Below are 18,776 nucleotides of genomic sequence, written 5' to 3'. Positions count from 1 at the left end.
GTTAATTTCGTATAGAAAAATTTAAAAACTAAAATTGAATGTTCAGTGAACATTCCTGATAATAATGCTATAAATTCCTTCGCAGATTTAAACTGACATAAATATTTTTCAGAGACATGAAATATGAAGGAAAAATATGTCAATGAACTGTAGCTCACCGCATTAAATAGTGGCAATAGGCATTTTGGTTTTAAGGAAATTCTTATTTTTATGAGCAAAATAGGTAGCATTTTGTTTTATGGCACATTTGTGACATCAGTGAATATTTTTATTTTTATCTTATTCAAAAAGCACAAACTGCTATTAATCCTTCATCATTCCAGTCTCGTAAGTTTTACTTGCTGCGTAATAGATCTCATTTAATTAAGCCAAATATAATGTCATTTCTGACAATAGAAAAAAAAAAAACAGGAGAAAGAAAAAGTAGAAATTGCCTATTTTCAATTGACGTATTGCAAAATGCAAATAGTCTTCTTATATAAAGTATGATCCATTTTTTGAAATAAGTAAAGTTGATTATCTGAAGCTGTTTATGCATTTTTTGGAGACAGGAAGGGTGCACTTTTTTTTTTCTTTTTTCGGAAAATTATACTCTTTCTCTTATGTCATGAAATTTGCCCTAATTATTATTTTTTATTTATCACCTTTTAATTATTCTTTTTAATTATTATTAATTATTTATTTTAATTATTTTTACTTAATTATTTCAATTATTTATATTTATTTATTAAATCAGTTCAGTTTAGAATGCAAGTATAATGCGTAACATCTACACAAAAAAAAATTTAATTATATTTATCGTATAAATATAGATACAATACTTTTCTAGGTTGACATTTTGTTTTTTAAAAGTCTCATTAATACACGTATCTTGTAGATGTAGGTCACTCCTACTTTTTATTTATTTTTCTTTCTAATATAAGCACCTGTAGAATACCATATTTTTTTTTACGTTGTTCTTTATCGGAAAAAGTAACGAGTCGGTATTTTGCAATTAGTGTTGTGGAGATGAGAACTGTCGGGAGAAATCCAGAGCGATCATGTTTTCTGGAGTTTCTCCAAAGCAGAATAGCTGTTGAGTTTTCATTTCTTTTTGTGTTTTTCCACATTTCAAACGATAATAAAACTTGCAGGAGGCTGCTCCTCAACTCCCACAAGAGAATTATTATCGTTCCACTTTTGTAAAAATAGTTTTCTTGAAGTGGAACATATTGTACATGCCACGCTTGGGAAAACATATATCACCTCTCATGAATGACAGATTCAATGTTTATCCTAATTAATATGAAAACGATAGTAAATTGATAAGATCTAATCCGAATCTGGCAACGAAATTTACAAAGAACTATCTGTAAAGTGAGTTGATAAATCTAATTTAATAAGGGAAAATCCATTTGATAAGTAAACTTATTTTAAAGTAACGCACGCATGCCCGGTTTTCAATTCCATAGGAGGCTAATATCATTATTTTAGTTCTTAATGATGAAAATCGATTATCGTTAAAGTTCTTTGTGCCATTAGAAAAAAAAATTAAGTGACAGATATTTATTGTTTACACACATTTCGAATGCTAAGGATAACAAATATAGACGAATAATGATAACGAACATTAGCGATAATATTAACTATAATATTAATATTAACGATAATATTAATATTATTAACTAGTACTACCCGGTGACCAGCTGGTCCGCCATAAGTAGAATTTAAAGATTTCGATGTTTAAAGCGTAGAAATTCAAGACAATATTAAGTATAATAAACTCATATTGCTTAAATGATAGTGGATGAAATTTTTGTTTCTTACAAGTTCGAATGGTATCGTGATGAATTTGCTATTAAAATGTTCAATACAACAAATAACAGTAAACAAATAAGTAAATAAAATGAATATGTTAATTATCTCCAAGGTGACTTTGATGGAAAATAAATCAAATTAGCACCATTGTAAAAATTAAACAATGCACTTGCCCACAAGTTGCCAACTATTAGTTATTTAACTTTTTGAAGCCTAGACGAAAGATTTTTCTATCAATATTGAGACCTGGAATTGTGACTTAATCAACGAAATCTTAAATGCGTGCATTCAAATATATAATTTATGTACGTTTGAGGCATCTATCGACTGTTGGTACCCAACTTTCATTTTCTACTTATAGGTAATAAGGACCATGTGTTACCGACTGCTTTTTCGAGTTGTCACCCACACAAGCATTAACATCCATGAGTAATGGGTACAAATTTTAATATTGCGACGCATTTTATTTTACACTTTATAACCGTCGTTGAACAGCCGATCCAATTCTTCGGTTTATGACTAAAAATTTTCAACTGCGAAGCTTTGTAATTTTGAACCCAATCCAGAAGACAAGAGAGCTCCTGGATCAAGTATTGGGAGAAATCTGCCTTCGCGGAGGACATTTTGATGGAACTAAACCGCATTTGAATTACATGGAGACCACGAGAGATAACTGATAAGTACTGATTTTTTAAACATTTTTTTTATAAAGTTTATCATATTTTCTTTACAAGGATAATAATATTAAATTTGAGAATTTAAATTTCATGACCAGAAAGAAGTGAACAATTAATTTTTATTGTTAATAGCTGGTATTAAAATATTTTAGCATTAGAATTTAAATTTAAAAGCCTTGAAATTGCAATGTTTTTTTAAAAGGATAAAAATGTTAATAAGTTACGAATAAGAACGAATAAGTCGTGTTTAATATTACCACTGACTGTGAAATACTTCGATAAATTCTATAACTTGTGTTAGTCTGCATATTTGTCTCCAGCATGTTTTACTCCTGCGCTTAAACGGTTTAACGAGCTTTAAGGATATTTATATTTTTTTAGTAATTTCCTCTATTTCCATTTTTTTTAAAATTTCAAGTGAAAATACAGTTTCTATGACAGTGCATGTTTTAATCTAAGGTTTTTACCAATGAAATTTAGCATTTTTGATACTGTACCCGACTTCGATACTGTGCCCGTGCCGGAAAGAGGCTATAGTTTACCTAGGCGTACGTTATGTTGTCTACAAACCACTCCTTAAAAAATTTTTAATTACTGAAGAAAAAAAACGATACAAATCGGCGCTCCTATTCTGAACAAACAACCAGACAGAGACGTGGTGGCTCAGGAGATAGAGCGCTCGCCTCCCAATGAGGTGATATGGGTTCAAATCCCAGCGATGGCTGGTTGATGCGAACTCCGCACCCGGCTCCTCTGATCAACCTGATCACAGAGCTGTCGTAAAATATTCTCAGTGAGGACGGATTATGGGTTAAAATCCCTTGCCGTCAAGCTAACTGTGGGAGGTTCTTGTGGTTCTACTCTCCATGCAATACGATCTTCTCCAAATACAATTTAGTTCCATCAAAAAGTTCTCCGCGAAGGCAAATTGAGCCAGGAGTTTCCTTGTCTTCTGGATTGGATTCAAAACTACAAGGCTTTGGAGTTGAACATTGGAAATCGTAAACTCATTACTGGGTCTCTGCTGATATCATATATATATATATATATATATATATATATATAGAACGATCTGTTCTGAACCTGGCTACAAAACTCATTAAGAATTAACTGAAAACAAAGATGATTAATTTATGGTTAATAAAGAAAAATCCTTTTTATAAGTAAACAAGTAAACATCATGTTAAAAATTCACCAGCATGACAAGTTTCCAATCGCGCTTATCATCTCGAGCATATATTGTTATTATTATTTTAGCTAATGATGATGGAAAATGATGATTATTATTAAAGTTCTTCCTGGTGAAAGTATATAAAGTTAAAAGATGAATATTTAGAAATAATTATCAGAAAAAACTTAATGTTGATTTTAAAATACCTAATAGGTATTCTATAATTTCTCATATAGAAAATTCAATTTACTCTGTTTTTTTTTCTAAATACCTTTAGTTCTTTAACCGGTAATTATGGTTGATTCAATGCATAGGGCAGTAATTTATTCCGTGAAATATTTAAATAATAGTTTTCGAAGGAAAATAATATTCCTAAACTATTTTCTAATGTTTCGATGAGAATTAAAAAGATTTTTTTTTTTCTTATGGATTAGAATGCTATTTAAATCTATCTTCAACAAAGACCTTCAATTAAACAGCCATTATTTCAAGCAAAAATTTAAACAAATACACTTATTATTGATTTATTACATTTCAGACTTCTAAAAAAAATAAAGGACTTTTTTTTTTCTTTTGAAAATTAAGAGTTAATGCAGTTTTTCGTGGGCTTTAGGAATAAAACGCTTTTGCCAAAAATATGCGATTTTAATAACCGTTGTGAGTTAGGAATAGTTATTCATAGTTGTTAGGTCAAGTTTAGCCTATCTTAAGCCACACTGTTAAAACTTCCTGATCAAATTATGGTAAAAGGTCAAACTATGGTACGGAAAAGTACCGGCACATAGGGTGCCACTAATTGCTTTTACTTTTTTTTACCGGAACATGTTACGGAACAAAATATCTGATACACCGTAATTTTCACGGTGTTAAGTACCGTAAAATCACTGATTAAATAAATATTGTTCTAAAAATTACAGTATAATATTTTATGGTAAAAATCAATTTTATAGTAAAATGGATTTTATGGTAACATGGATTTTACAGATGATGCATTTATAGTACGGCACTTTTTACCGTAATTATAACGTAATTATTTACTCCGCAGTGCTCATTCTAAAAATGACGCAAAAAGTAAATATATGAGTAAAAGTCAGCCACATTGGCAATTTTTAAAAAAGTTTAATAACTCTTAAAATATTTTGTCCTCTTTAAAACTTAAATCATTTTTGGTACACTAATAATTTTAAATTATAGCTCCCCCCCCCCTGGTTAAAGAGCTTTGAAAAACAGGGTTAAAAATATTTAGATATCAAGTCTAAAGTCTGTAGTTCAGGTTGAAATTTTATAAAAAAATATTAGAATCACATTAAAATTTGCAAATATAGAGTTAGAATTAAAGAATATCCTAGAACTAATGAAAAATAACGCCACAAAATATTTTGAGACTTAGTAATATGATTTTTTAATTGCAAATGAGGTATATGTGTAAAAAATAAGCTCTTTCCATATTAATTATTAACTCATTAAGGCCCAATGACAAAACTTCTAATTATATTTTTTAACACGAAAAAAAAAAATTTTTAAATCTGATTAACGTGATTCAAATCAGATAATTTGATTTAAACGGATTTTATTTTTATTTTTTCAAGATATTAAAAGCACTTTTCTTTTTAATTTTATGAGCATAACTTGGGTTCGCTGATTTAAATCAGCTCGATTTAAATCAAGATTAAAACCGGGATTTAAATCATTCTGATTTAAAAAGAAAATCACTGACTTAAATGAGGAAAAAAAAAATTTTTTTTTAACATATAACTTCTAAACATTTTTGCGTAAATTTTAAGGTAACCTATCTTAACATTTATCTAAAATAAAATCTTTATTTATATGTTAACATATTTAAAAGAGGGGGTGCTGTTTTCAAATTGCTTCTGTTCCTTAGAGGAGTAATTTAGAGGAGTAATTCTCCCCTAAGTTCTGTTCAGATCTAACAAAATACCTTCTATCCCATTTATTCGAATTCAGTGGCATCAGAACTGTTCCTTACATTTACCATTATCAGAACTGCTTTTGGCAACATTAAAATAAATAAGTAAATAAAAACATGTAACTTTTTCCCCCTGAAACCACCAAGTGATAGGGCAACTATTTTTAATCCATATCGCAACTATTTTTAATCCATATCTATGTTTCTATTGTACATATTTTTAATTCATATATCTGAAGTAAAAATTTAAATGAATATGAAAAAAAAAAGAATTTAACTTAGCTTAGATGAAACATGTTAGTAAATTTCTTTACATTAATAATGGAATTTATGGCTGGGGAAAATCATTTCTTAATCTTTTTGAGGAAGGTGTTATACCTCAAACATTTCTCACAGAGTGGTGGAAGGCATGTTTTGAAATTCTAATTTTTGTGAAGCAACAGAGGAAAAAATAAGAGTTAAAGATTTCATGTAATTTAAAAGATTCCTTAATAAAAATATTCACTAAATAAAGTTGCTCGAAACTTTTCTGATTGAAAGAAGACATTTTAAAGTATTATTTGTACTGCTTTTTAAATGTTTGTTTCAATTCGTTGAATGGTCTTTGATTTAAGCTAGAGGGAAATTTAAATGTATAAAAAAGTAATTTTTCCTGAGTATTTCAAAATAATTTAACTGTTATAATGATTTATAAAACATATAGATCTGAACGATACTTAATCATAGCATTGACTTATTAAAGTTTAGTTCAATTTTATGTCCTTCTTAACTTATGACTCTTGCTTTTGTTCATTTTATGCATACAAAGTAAAAAAATTTCCTTTCAAATTACGATTAATAGTGCAGACGCTAAGAGCTCCGGTACTTTTTTACCGTAAAATGCATTTTCACCTGAACATGTTACAAAACAAAAAGAGTGATATGCAGTAATTTTCACAGTAATAATTACCGTAAAATTACTGAATCGCTCTCATTAAATAAAAATTACGGTGCAATATTTTAAGGTAAAAAAATGGATTTTACTGAAAAACAAATTTAAAGAATGATGCACCATAAGTGCTGATCCGTAATTAATTACCGTGATCCTGATTGATACTGATTTTTTTACAGTATTTGATAACCAAATATATGAGTTAAATGAATTAATGTATAAATGTTTTTTATTTCACTTATAAGGGTTTTAAATTTCAGATACCATCAGAAAATGATCTTTTTTACATAATTGAATTTATATTCAATAAATAATCAGGGCTGGGCAGTTGGACTCAACAAAAATTTTGCAGGATTTGGTATCTGCAAAATTTATGCAACTTCAATTCCAGTAAATAGATTAAAAGTTTAGTCCCGTAGGCTATAAGAATAAACGAAGCTTTTAAATATATGGAAATTATTTAGACTATTTACAACTAAAAATATAACTGAAATGATTATTGCGACAATTATTTAAATTATAACTTATCCTATTTGAATGTTTTTGAGTCTATGTTTGACTAAACCAGTGTTTCCCAAATTTATGACTTTTGTGTACCCTTTCTAAATTTTTCGTAACGCTGTGTACCACTAATAAAAAAATTAATGTATTTTTTACTAGAAAAAAAAATTGCACTAAAGTTAAAAGTCACAACTGGCTGTTGACACCACTAATTATTAACTTTTAACTCTGCAAAAAATAGCCAATGGAAAAATATGTAATCGTAAATTTTCATGACTTGCTTTGTTTTTAAAATTTTTTTTTTTGAAATTTTCGTTTGTTGCAAGATATTTCTCGTACCCCCGCTAACTGTTCCCTTACCCCTCTGGGTGCGCGTACCACACTTTGGGAAACGCTGAACTAAACTATTGAGAAAATACATAAATTTCAAAGGAAAATTTATTTAGCTAATTTCAAAAGTTAATGAAAAAGATATGCAAATGAATTATTCTACACATCATTTACAATAATTTCCTAGTTCTAGAATATTCTCTTCTAAAGAATCCTCTTATCATAACATGTTTGTAAATTTGCGAATTTGTTAGTATGCTCTTGATATCTAGCTCTTTTTCTTACAATTTCAATATTTATCACAAGTATATTTTGTAAAATTTATTTCTTCAACTCTCAGGCTACAGTATGACATGTTATTTTAAATAAAATACTATTAACTCTTAAGCATATTTAAATAGATATTAATATTTACGTAGTAAGAATATTTGCCAATGGTTTGTTGAAAATTTTAGTTGAGTATAAGTAGAACGTTTTAATTGTTAATTCCAGTGCTCAGTAAGTAACTTCTTTAAAAAAAATTATCCAAACACACAACGTAATTTAAAAAGAAAATTAAATTCATTCAACATTACTTTTTTCTTATTAAAACATTGAGTCACTACGTACTTTGTCCAATGGTGCTATAAAAAATAGTTTGCAGAAAGTCAAATTAGTTAAACTCGTTACATAAAAACGGATTAAATTAAACTGTAGGAAAAATTTGCCTGGTTTTTGCATTTAAAATTTTTTTAAAAATAATACAATGAGAAAAATACAGTTATTTACTTCATTTGAGTTTACTTCATTTATTAAATCGGCTATTTGTTTTGATTTTGCAATTGATTTAAATAATACAGTAAACATTCCGTGTGTCTTAATCTGCGAGCACAAGCGCCGATCTTTAACATTGCATGCATAATTCATTGAGCCATTAAAAAATTTAAATTTCAAAATTTTGAATATTTCTTCACAGTCTATACATATTCAAACCACCTGTTCAATGCCGTTCATAAACCCCGAGGATTTCTTTGTAATAACTGTCGTTTCATTGGCATAAAACTGCTCTTTAAGTTGAAATTATTCACTTAAAATACGTATACTAAAAAGAATTCCATTCGCTTACGCCATTTCCAACGTCCAAACATTTTTCTTATGATTGTATTAAGATCTATTAGTGAGCATAAAAATTTTGGTTTGTAATCATATTTTTCAAACATTATATAAAATAAAGGGTATATTGTTGTAATAAATTTGGTGAGTTTGTAGTGTAACTACCACTTTAAATATTGAATATCAATTCACTAGTATTTATCTTAAAAATGTAGAGTAATAAGGTGATATCATAAAATTACATTACATAAAAATGCAACTCTTATAGTTTTAAATAAAATTTGCGCATGCATCACATTGTGTATGAAGCTGATCGTTAAGTTTTTAATCATTTAACGAATCTCTTTAATTGTATTTTAAAGAAGTACCTTAAAATTTGCACCAAAAAATAACAATTGTATAGTGGTTAAAATGTTTAGACAGCGATTTAAATAAGTATATCTTAAAAATGTAGTTTAATAAGGTGATATCATAAAATTACGTTAGATAAAAAAGCAACTCTGATAGTTTTAAATAAAATTTGAGCATGCATCACATTGTGTATGAAGCTGATCGTTAAGTTTTTAATCATTTAACGAATCTCTTTAATTGTATTTTAAAGAATTACCTTAAAATTTGCACCAAAAAATAACAATTGTATAGTGGTTAAAATGTTTAGACAGTGATTTAAATAAGTATATTTTAAAAATGTAACGTAATAAGGTGATATTATAAAATTACGTTATATAAAAAAACAACTCTTATAGTTTTGAACTCTTATTTTAGAAAACTGTCAAAATCAAAAACGTATTAATAGCTTAGTAGAAAAAGAAAATAAATAATACATTAAATAACTAAATTAGGGATACAGACGTATTTGCAGATAAACAATACCTTAATGATTATATGCTGATGACAACCAAAAAAATATGGAAACGAATGCGGTAAGTGTGGTTTTTCGGTCAATAAAAATGCACCGACGACAATGATAAACAGTGTTAAACTTAAACAATTTTTTTAAAAAATATTATACAGAGAAATTATTAAATTACAAACATTATACATGCAAATTCAGACATAAAAAAGTACTCACCAAAAAAATGAAAAAGATTTTTTTTCCGAAACTGAGTAAGTTATCCTATAAAAGTGGGGATCATACTGCAGACGACAAGGGTTCTAAAGAGGTCGGGGGTGATTCCGAACTCCGATTGGGGAAGGGATGTACTGCCATGCTTTAATTAGAAAATAGTCTCCAATGTCAAGAACTGCTAGTCCCTTTCTCTATGCGACATCTGTTTGGGTTGTGGAACGAAAGAGCCGGGAGAATATTTTCTTTGAATTTCCGCTCTTCTGAAAGGTTGCTTTAGCAAATGGTGCCATCGGAGATTAATCGCCAACAATTTCATTCTCGTTTTCGCCAAAAAGGATTTGATCAGACAGGAATTCTGTTTATAAACAAGAGAGAGAATCGTGGGATTTACGGTAATGTGCGAAGCTTATCTCAACCAAAGCTGCATATTTTCGTAGAAAGAAAGATGAATTGGTTGTTTTGTTCTTTAAAATTTATTTCTAAATGGGATAAGCTGATAAAGGGCAAAGGAAACAAAACTTTTGATTAATAATTCTTTCTTCGTCTAGTTTTTTGTTCTTTCTTTTTTTTATTTAATGATCGACAAAAAAGAAATTGCTATTTTGTACTTCAATTGCTGAATTATCTCTCGAGATTTTTTAAAATTAAATTAGCGGAACAAAGCAATGTAATTAAGTGCAGATATTTGTTCGTTTATATAGATATATATGTATAAAATACAGGGTTTTCCTCAAAAATCGCTCTTAATATGCATTTTTAGAATTCTAATAATAAATTAAATTAAAATAGTACAGATGTTTTGGTAACGCAAATAAATATTTAACAAACACGATATTAAAATATGTCGTAACAAGACTGCAGAACAGTGGTTTCCTGAATTGTCGACCTTCTTTTGACCGAATCCCAAGACTTAATGAATAAATTTCATTAGCAATTGCAAATATACTAATTAACGAAAGACTTGTAATGATTTTAATTCTTTTATTTATTTTAAAAATATTAAGTGAATAAATAAAAAAATTTTATCACATCGTTTTATTATTATTAGTCTTAAAATGGGTTTTATCTAAGTACCGACGTTGTAAATTAAATAGTACAGATGGGTACAATAGTTAAAATAGTTCAGACGAGTACAGTAATTAAAATAGTACAGATGTTGGGATGACTCAAATAAATATTTAACAAAAATACTATTAAAATGTGTCGTAACAAGACTGTAAAACAGTGGTTCCCAATGGCTGTGATTCCCTAAATGGTCAACCTTCTTTTGACCAAATACCAAGACTTAATGAATAAATTTCATTAGTAATGTAAACATACTAATTAATGAAAGACATGCAATATTTAAATTGTTTTTATCATTTTAAAAATATTAATTGAATGAATGAAATTTTTTCATCGTGTCGTGTTATTATTATTAGTCTTAAAATGGATTTTATCTCAGACAATTGAAGTCTAGAGTGGCATCCATAATCTAGTTCTTAATTAAAATTTACTGCATGCATAAACTGAAAAATGAATGAGATGAAATATAATTCTCATTGAAAAAAAAAACTAAAAAGGAAGAAAATGAATGTTTAGAATGATTTTCTTTTAGAAAAACATACTTCTTTACTGTTGAATTTAGTTGTTTTTATTCCATGCGAAATACTAAAGAAATTTTTCACAAATGCATAGATCCTTTTCTTCATTCACTCATTATATTGTTAATAGAAAAAAAACATTTTTTTTTTATATTTCTATTATTATTTCTTTTCTATTTCTATTAAAAACATTTCTTTGTGCAGAAGTATTTCAATTAAATCCTTTCATAAAAATAACGGAAATATTAAATAAATGAAGTATTATTATTTGAATTTAAATTTAATTGCGAGCTTCGAAAATAATAACTGGTTCAAAAAAAGTACTCTACTCTCGGAGCCTTTGTAAGCTGTGAGCATTTAGGAACCGCTGCAGTCGAAGGTAAAATGGAAAAATATCAAATATTGTTGAATTGTTCGGATAAAACCGTACTTATTTTACGACGTTCAATTTCTTGTACTATAAAATAGGTAAGATAACAGATTTTCTTTAAACGATGCAAAAACACTTTTACTCGAGCTCTGTATTTTATATAAACTTGTATATAAAATAATTAGGGGGTGTATTTTCGTAGGGGGTCGTGAATCACCTTTCGTTCCAGGGAGCCGGGAAAAAAAAGTAGTTTTAAAGATGCTCTCGAAGTAATTTTCTTCAAAATAGAAAAAAAAACTTAGTCTTAGTTGCATTATTGGAATGAACAGTTTAGATAGGATATTATAATAGGTGTTAAAATTGCATCGAATTATTAAAAATAGAAAGCAGTATTTTATGTATCGGTCGTTCTAATGGAAGAGCCACTGTAAAGGGACTTCATTTTGGTCGTTCTAATCGAAAGTCGTAATAAGGAGCGTAGACTGAATTAGAAGTATACATGGATTATTGTACTGGTCAACACAGTTGTTCAATAAAAGCAAAATCAAAACGCGTACTGAACTGCATAAGAAACTAATATCCAGCCGTGCTGATAAACCACGTAAGTATAGCAGGTTAATCTTCCTATTTTTCGGCCTTCATAAAGATTGTTTCGCCAACAAATTACAGAAAGAAAAAAAATTAAAATCTGCTTTTGAGGATTTTTTCATTTGTCAAAATATGTACATATTTTTATGACTAAGAGTTAATTTAATGACTATGATTCATTTATTATTCCAACTATCAATTCAAATATAATTACTGCCTCATGTTGAACATCAAATGGTTCTTTATAAGGGTTCATAACTAATAAAGAAATGCGCAATTTTCAAAAGAACATCTTTTAAACCATAACTAACACCTGACACTGCAATTTAGAATAATTATCCCCATTCAATTCGAAAGATTACGACATCAATAATACTTGCAAGCCATAAATTTGAAAAGAAAGTAGACAAGTAAGTACATATAACTAAAACTAACATTTTAAAGATTAGAGTGGAAGTTATATATTAAATTTTACTAACACAATGGGGACTTGATAGTCCTTACAAAGGACAAGTTTTAAATAAGCTAATTGACGACCTTCAAAACATTTCTCTTTAAATCAGTTCCGCTTGAATTATGGTAGACAAAGTCCCTCAGTGATAACTGCATCTTTATAAGACTAGCTGTTGAAACCAACTTGTATATGCAAATACGTATATTTCTTTTTAATTTTGAAAGAAGAGGCTTAAAATTAAAGAAGACTTAATTTTCGTGGAAAGCAGCTCAATTTATTTTCGGAAATTTTACTTGCGAGGAAAAAAACATTTCTTATCAATGAACTTTGACAAATATTTGGCTGTTTTGTTAAGGAAAACATTAACTCAGATCATTGATTGTTTCACACGTTAATTGAAAACAAATAAAAAGTTAGATAAACTATATATTTTTTTCTTATAATGTACTTTTATTTTATTTTATGACCGCCGTTGAACAGTCGACCCAATTTTTGGGTTTACGACTACTAATGTTCAACGCCGTAGCCTTGTAATTTTGAACCAATCCAGAAGACAAGGAAACTCCTGGATCGGTACCCCCAGAGGTATTGATATTTTTATAATGTAGTTGACGTTTTTTAGTTCCAAAGACTGATTTTTTTCACCTTTAAATCGATATTAAAATAAATTTTTGTGTGCCTAATTTTTAAACACGTTTTGGATTAACTCGTGGGTATGCTAGGGCGTGGGTCAAATTTTGCAATCAAAATACGGAAAACTTGCCGAAATGTTTAAGAGCTCAAATTTCATAAGAAGACAAGTTTCAACAGTTTTCCAACGACTGCAAACAGAATTAATAGCCATTTTAATCGCGAAAGAAAATTTATCATCAAATTTCAAACCACTTTTTCTGACTAATTAGAGTGTTCGCATCTTTACTGGAGTTTGAGCCATATGGCAATAATAGTTTGAATCATTCGCTGATTTCTCTACTAGTGAAATTTATTGACATATTATCCCCATAGGAAATTTATCGTAAATGAAATTCTAACATTCCGATAGACTGCAATGTTCGAAATTTAATTGGAGTTCTCGATTGAATAAAATAACAAGTTATAATTTTCATGCCACTAAAAGCAGAACTCATTGCCGTATTATCATAAAATGGGAAGAAAATAAAAAAATTATTGACAATTAAACCATTTTTTGACAAAAGCAAACTAATAGATATAAAGTTATAAAGCAAAAATAAGTAAAATAATAAAAGAAAATTAAAATAAATTGAAGCGCATGGCTTTGAAATAGCTCTGTACATTTACAAACATTTTACAGGAAACTCAAAAGCAAAAAAAAAAAAAAAAAAATTCTCTTTGGCGGTTGAAAAAGTATAAATATTTTAGTACATGTTGGAAAAACTGAGGTCTAGACTAATTTTATCCGTAAAAACATCGTAAATTTCAACTGAAAAATTAATAATAATACTAATAAAGGAACCTATTGATATTTGATTATCGTAATGCAGTCCTACTTTGTTTTTGTTCAATTTGATAAATATTTTAGTATATGTTGGAAAAACTGAGGTCTATCATTGCCGTTCGACTAATTTTATCCTTAAAAACATCTTAAATCTCAACTGAAAAAAAAAATGATAATAAAACTAATAAAGTAACCTATTGATATTTGATGATCGTAATGCAGTCCTACTTTGTTTTTGTTCAATTTGATAAATATTTTTGGAAAAACTGAGGTCTATGATTGCCGTTAGACTAATTTTATCCTTAAAAACATCTTAAATCTCAACTGAAAAAAAAAGATAATAAAGCTAATAAAGTAACCTATTGATATTTGATGATCGTAATGCAGTCCTACTTTGTTTTTGTTCAATTTGATAATAAAAAACTGCATGCACTATACAGGGCATACCATAAAGACCGTTCTAAATATGTATCCTTTAAGAAACGAAAACGTAAAGAATACGCATGGGGTCGTAAATTAATATTTAGGGGAGGAAAAAACAAAAATGTGGACAAATTAAAGTAGAAGAAAGCTGGGGTAATTAATATCAAAACAAGTTTAATTGCAGTTTTGGAAATTGATAGAGTTTCTAGTAATCGTTTTTAGCTCTCTTTTTGTTTTCGCTCGCTATCAATCCTGCCGTGTTTATTACGTCTGTTTTTCTATACTGCACAGAGAAAAAAATACTGGTAAAATTACCATACTTGTATAGTAATAACATTTCTGTTAAGAAAAAGAAGAAAAAACCCGACAATTTTAGTAATAAAACCAAAACGTATGGTATTTAAACCATTCATTTGGCAATTTTTTTTTTCGGTAAAGATTTAAAGAAAATTCTGGTTTTAATTCTTATTACCACACATCTCTTGAAAATACAAACCTGAAAAGTAAATTTTACCGAATATATGGTTTTAATGCCCTAAAGTATAATGATTAAATTACTAAATTTTACCACACTTACTACCAAACAGCATGATAATAAAGCCATATTTTATTTTTAATTTTACCAAAAGTCACTACCAAAGAGCGTTGGTAAAAATTTTGATAAATCCATAGGGCCAGAAAAACGGCAAATTTTACTACATTCTGGTAGTTTTGACCATACATTTTTTTTCTCAGTTTGTGGTTTGTCCGATTTTGAGAGTGCTTTTTTTTTTTTTTTTTTTTTTTTTTTTTTTTTTTTTTTTTTTTTTCTTTTGCTAGATATTAATTTGACACCCTCAGTGTGTGCAATTTTTTGCCGTTATTGTTGAAAAGGATTCTAAAAAATTTTGCAAGGAGGGCGCTATTGTACTATGTTCATCTTTTTTCACGAAAATAATCATAATTAATAAGCTAATTAAATTCATTTATTTTTATCGAATTTCCAAATGATAGAGAGTAGGTTTTATTTAATAACAATAAAATAAATTTTATTTTAACTAATTCTACTTTAATTATAATTCAAACTACGTACGTAAATGTCTGCTACGTACGTAAATGTCTGCTACGTACGTAAATGCAATATTTTATTAATATATAAACTTTGATAAGTAAAATAAAAAAGCTTGAAAAACTTTTGTTTTCCTTCCTTCGTTTATTGTTTCAGTAATTAAATTTGTAATTTTAAAAACATTTTAGAAACATATTTTTACTTGACAATTTCTCACAAATCCGCTAACTAATTTTTTATTCAAATTATTTAATCTCATTTTCCAATATTTTTGTTTTAGTTTATTATAGACTAACTTTTATAAATTTTTCCGAGAAGCTAAAGCAAAACAACTCGAATCTTTAAACAAGTTCAAATTGTTTTGATTACCAATAAATATAAAATAATCAATTTTAACTAAGCATAGATTGATTTAATCTTATAAGAATTTTTATTTAAGATATATTTCTCTTTACCTTTAAATATGAATTTATTTATAATCTTAAAAATCTCAAAAACAGGAAATATTTCTCGAAATTTTATAAAAATATTAAAATTACTATATACTGAATTCAGGTAGCAGCTTTTAAAAAAATTCATAAACTACTGTTTACAAATTTTTATTATACATTTAATTTAAGAAAGAAAAATTATGTATATTTGAGGAAATAGTTTTCCTAAGAAACTTGATGCGGTTTAAAATACTTTTGAAATAGTTTCATGGCAACTCTTATTTGATTTCTAACTGAAACTTTTTATTATCTGCTTTCCGACAAAGATTGATGTTGTTTACAATCTGAGATTAATCATTGTTTGTAAACTTTTATTTTTTATTACTTTTCTAGTCTTAAAAAAAAAACAAAAACGATCCATATCCCCAGCAAAAGGGAAAATAAACAGTAAAAGTAATTATTAAACTTTTGAAACTTTACAAAAATATATATTTTTTAAGAAAAAAATATTAATTAAAATTGTGATTAATGACTTCTCATTGTTTTAAACTTTCTGTTTTTATTCATAAGATAACTTTTAAAGGGAAAAAATTTCAGAGTTATGTTAATACGTGTCAGACTGCAACAAAATAAATTTGAATTAATTATAACTATTAAAAATATTGTTATGATATTCTTTAGACAATTTATTTTAAATTTGCATATTGAAATTGTATTGAAATCAGAGTTCATATATATTTAGAATGTCGTAGACTAAATGTAGTGTTGGAAACGTGACAAACAAGTTATTTTTTTTTTAATTCTCTTAAATATAGTTTCTGGACATATGTGTTTTGAAATGATAAAAATAACTTTAAAATTTATTTATTTATATTTACATTGTAACACTTACTATACAAATCAGAGGTCACTTCAACCCTTTTTGTTTTAATCCTCAACACTTCAACCTGTAAATTACAAGTACAAAGTATTAAAATACAGGGTTATTCATAATTCCCTCCGCCTGCAAACGCCATTTTTCTTTACTACAAATGGCTTCAGTTGTACATGTTACTGCCATCTACCGGCAACTGCTTAATTTGAAACTTGAATGCTTTCGGAGTAATTTCATATGTTCTTTTTTGCCATATTCGTCTCCCTTTTTTACTATAACGCTTCGAAACCCCGGAGGGAATTATAAATAACCCTGTATATCAAAATGTCAGACGTCGGTTTTGGTATGTTTACATTTTTCATTGAATTGCTTCCTTACTCTTGGATTTTGTTTTTGCTATTGCAGCTTTTTAAACTTTGCATTTCACATGATTGCTGTGTGATTTTACATTTGTCGTGACTTATAAACCGTTGTTTTGTGACTTTAATATTGTATGGCTTACTAACTATTGCCCCATTCTTTATATTTTACCGGAATAAACAATTTCTCCTTTATGGTTTTATTTTTTACTTAAATAAAATTGCTTATTGATTTTACATGACTAAAAACTATTGCTCAAGAATTTATTTCGCAGGGCTAACTAATTATTGCTGTCTGACGTTCTTATTTTATATAACTAATTTTTGCTTTGTCATTTTACATTTTGCAGGACTAACAATTTCTTGTTTAGTGACTTTATTTTTTAAAGGACTGTTCTTTCATGATTTTAGTTTCGTGATTTACTTTGTCATGGACTAAGAAACTATTGCTGTGAGAATTAACGTTTTACATGACTAACAAATAATTAATTTCGGTCTTGTTTTTTACATGATGAAAAAACTATAGATCAATGATTTAACAATTTATATGGAAAAAAAAACAATTGCTCTGTTATTTTATATTTTACATGTTAGCTATTTCTTGTGGTTTCCGAATGACTAACAAACTATTGTTTTATGACTATTTTTTTACAAGACTGGCAAACTATTGCTTTGTGATTTCCCTTTTTACTGGAATAGTAAACTTTATAGTGCTGTCAGAAATACAATTTAATTGATCAACGAATTATTGATTGCGGTTTTGTATATCCTATGAGACGAGCTAATTATTGATCAGTAATTTTAAATATTGCGTGAAACACAAACTTTTTCAATGATTTAACATTTTACAACAAAATATTTATTATAATTTTATTTTTTAAATGAATAAGAAACTATTGTTTTGGAATCTTACATGTTACAGGTGTTACCTTTTAAGGTGCGCATTCTAGCTGGTTAATGTGTTTATTTTTATTAAAAAGTACTATTTCAAAGTAAAATTAAATAAATGCCATGTTTATTTGGAATTTTTTTTCCTAATCTTCAATATTTTAAACCTATGGAATGAATTATATTGGCAAATTTCAACACCTATATAAAACAACAAATCATATTTTTACAAGTTTCTTTTCAGATTATTTAAATATTCTATGTACCAAACCATTCTATCGTTCATATTATCCTTGTTCAAAATATATGAAAATGTGTTAAAATAACATATGAATAATGAAAAATAAATGAAGCAAAAAAAATCGCCAAACTGAGGATAAACACGTAAACATTGGCGATTAAAAGCGATTGCTATCGTTGCATTCATAGTTGTCTGCAGAGTAGGTCTGTCAACAAGACTCGTTGTCCATCTTCGGTGACGGGCAAAAATGGAGAGGGGGGATTTGAAGGGAAGAGCAGTTAAGTCAGCATTCTGGCGGCGGGGGTGGCTCACGGTTCTACGATCGGTTGCCGACCACGTGCGCTTTCCCTTTTTTCTTTTTATTCTAGAATGATGAGCAAGGAGCTAGTCCCACCCATCAAATGTAACAAGAGATCATCACGCTATTGATGCTGGGTAGCAATTAGAATTTCTGCGGGCTGGTCCAACGATGAACTATTCTTTTCAGAACAATAGATATGAGTCTTTTGTGATGACGTTCGAGATGAAAAGAACGATAGAAAAAAAATGTTCTTTATTAGTTGTTT

At 28.0% G+C, this 18,776-nt stretch overlaps 1 protein-coding gene across 1 annotated transcript in view; it reads right to left on the bottom strand.

Moving 5' to 3' along the window:
- LOC107451942 (neuron derived neurotrophic factor nord) overlaps positions 1–9,724 on the bottom strand; it is a 73,253-nt gene extending 63,529 nt beyond the window's left edge. Inside the window, exon 1 of the mRNA XM_016068187.4 lies at positions 9,499–9,724. The gene's annotated coding sequence lies outside the window, so the exon portion shown is untranslated. The remainder of the gene's footprint in view (positions 1–9,498) is intronic.
- Positions 9,725–18,776: the final 9,052 nt, after the last annotated feature.

Source organism: Parasteatoda tepidariorum, chromosome 8 (assembly GCF_043381705.1).
Source record: "Parasteatoda tepidariorum isolate YZ-2023 chromosome 8, CAS_Ptep_4.0, whole genome shotgun sequence".
NCBI classification, from domain to species: Eukaryota; Metazoa; Arthropoda; class Arachnida; order Araneae; family Theridiidae; genus Parasteatoda; species Parasteatoda tepidariorum.
Note: the sequence above shows the minus strand (reverse complement) of the source record. Positions and strands in the feature narration are given on the sequence as shown.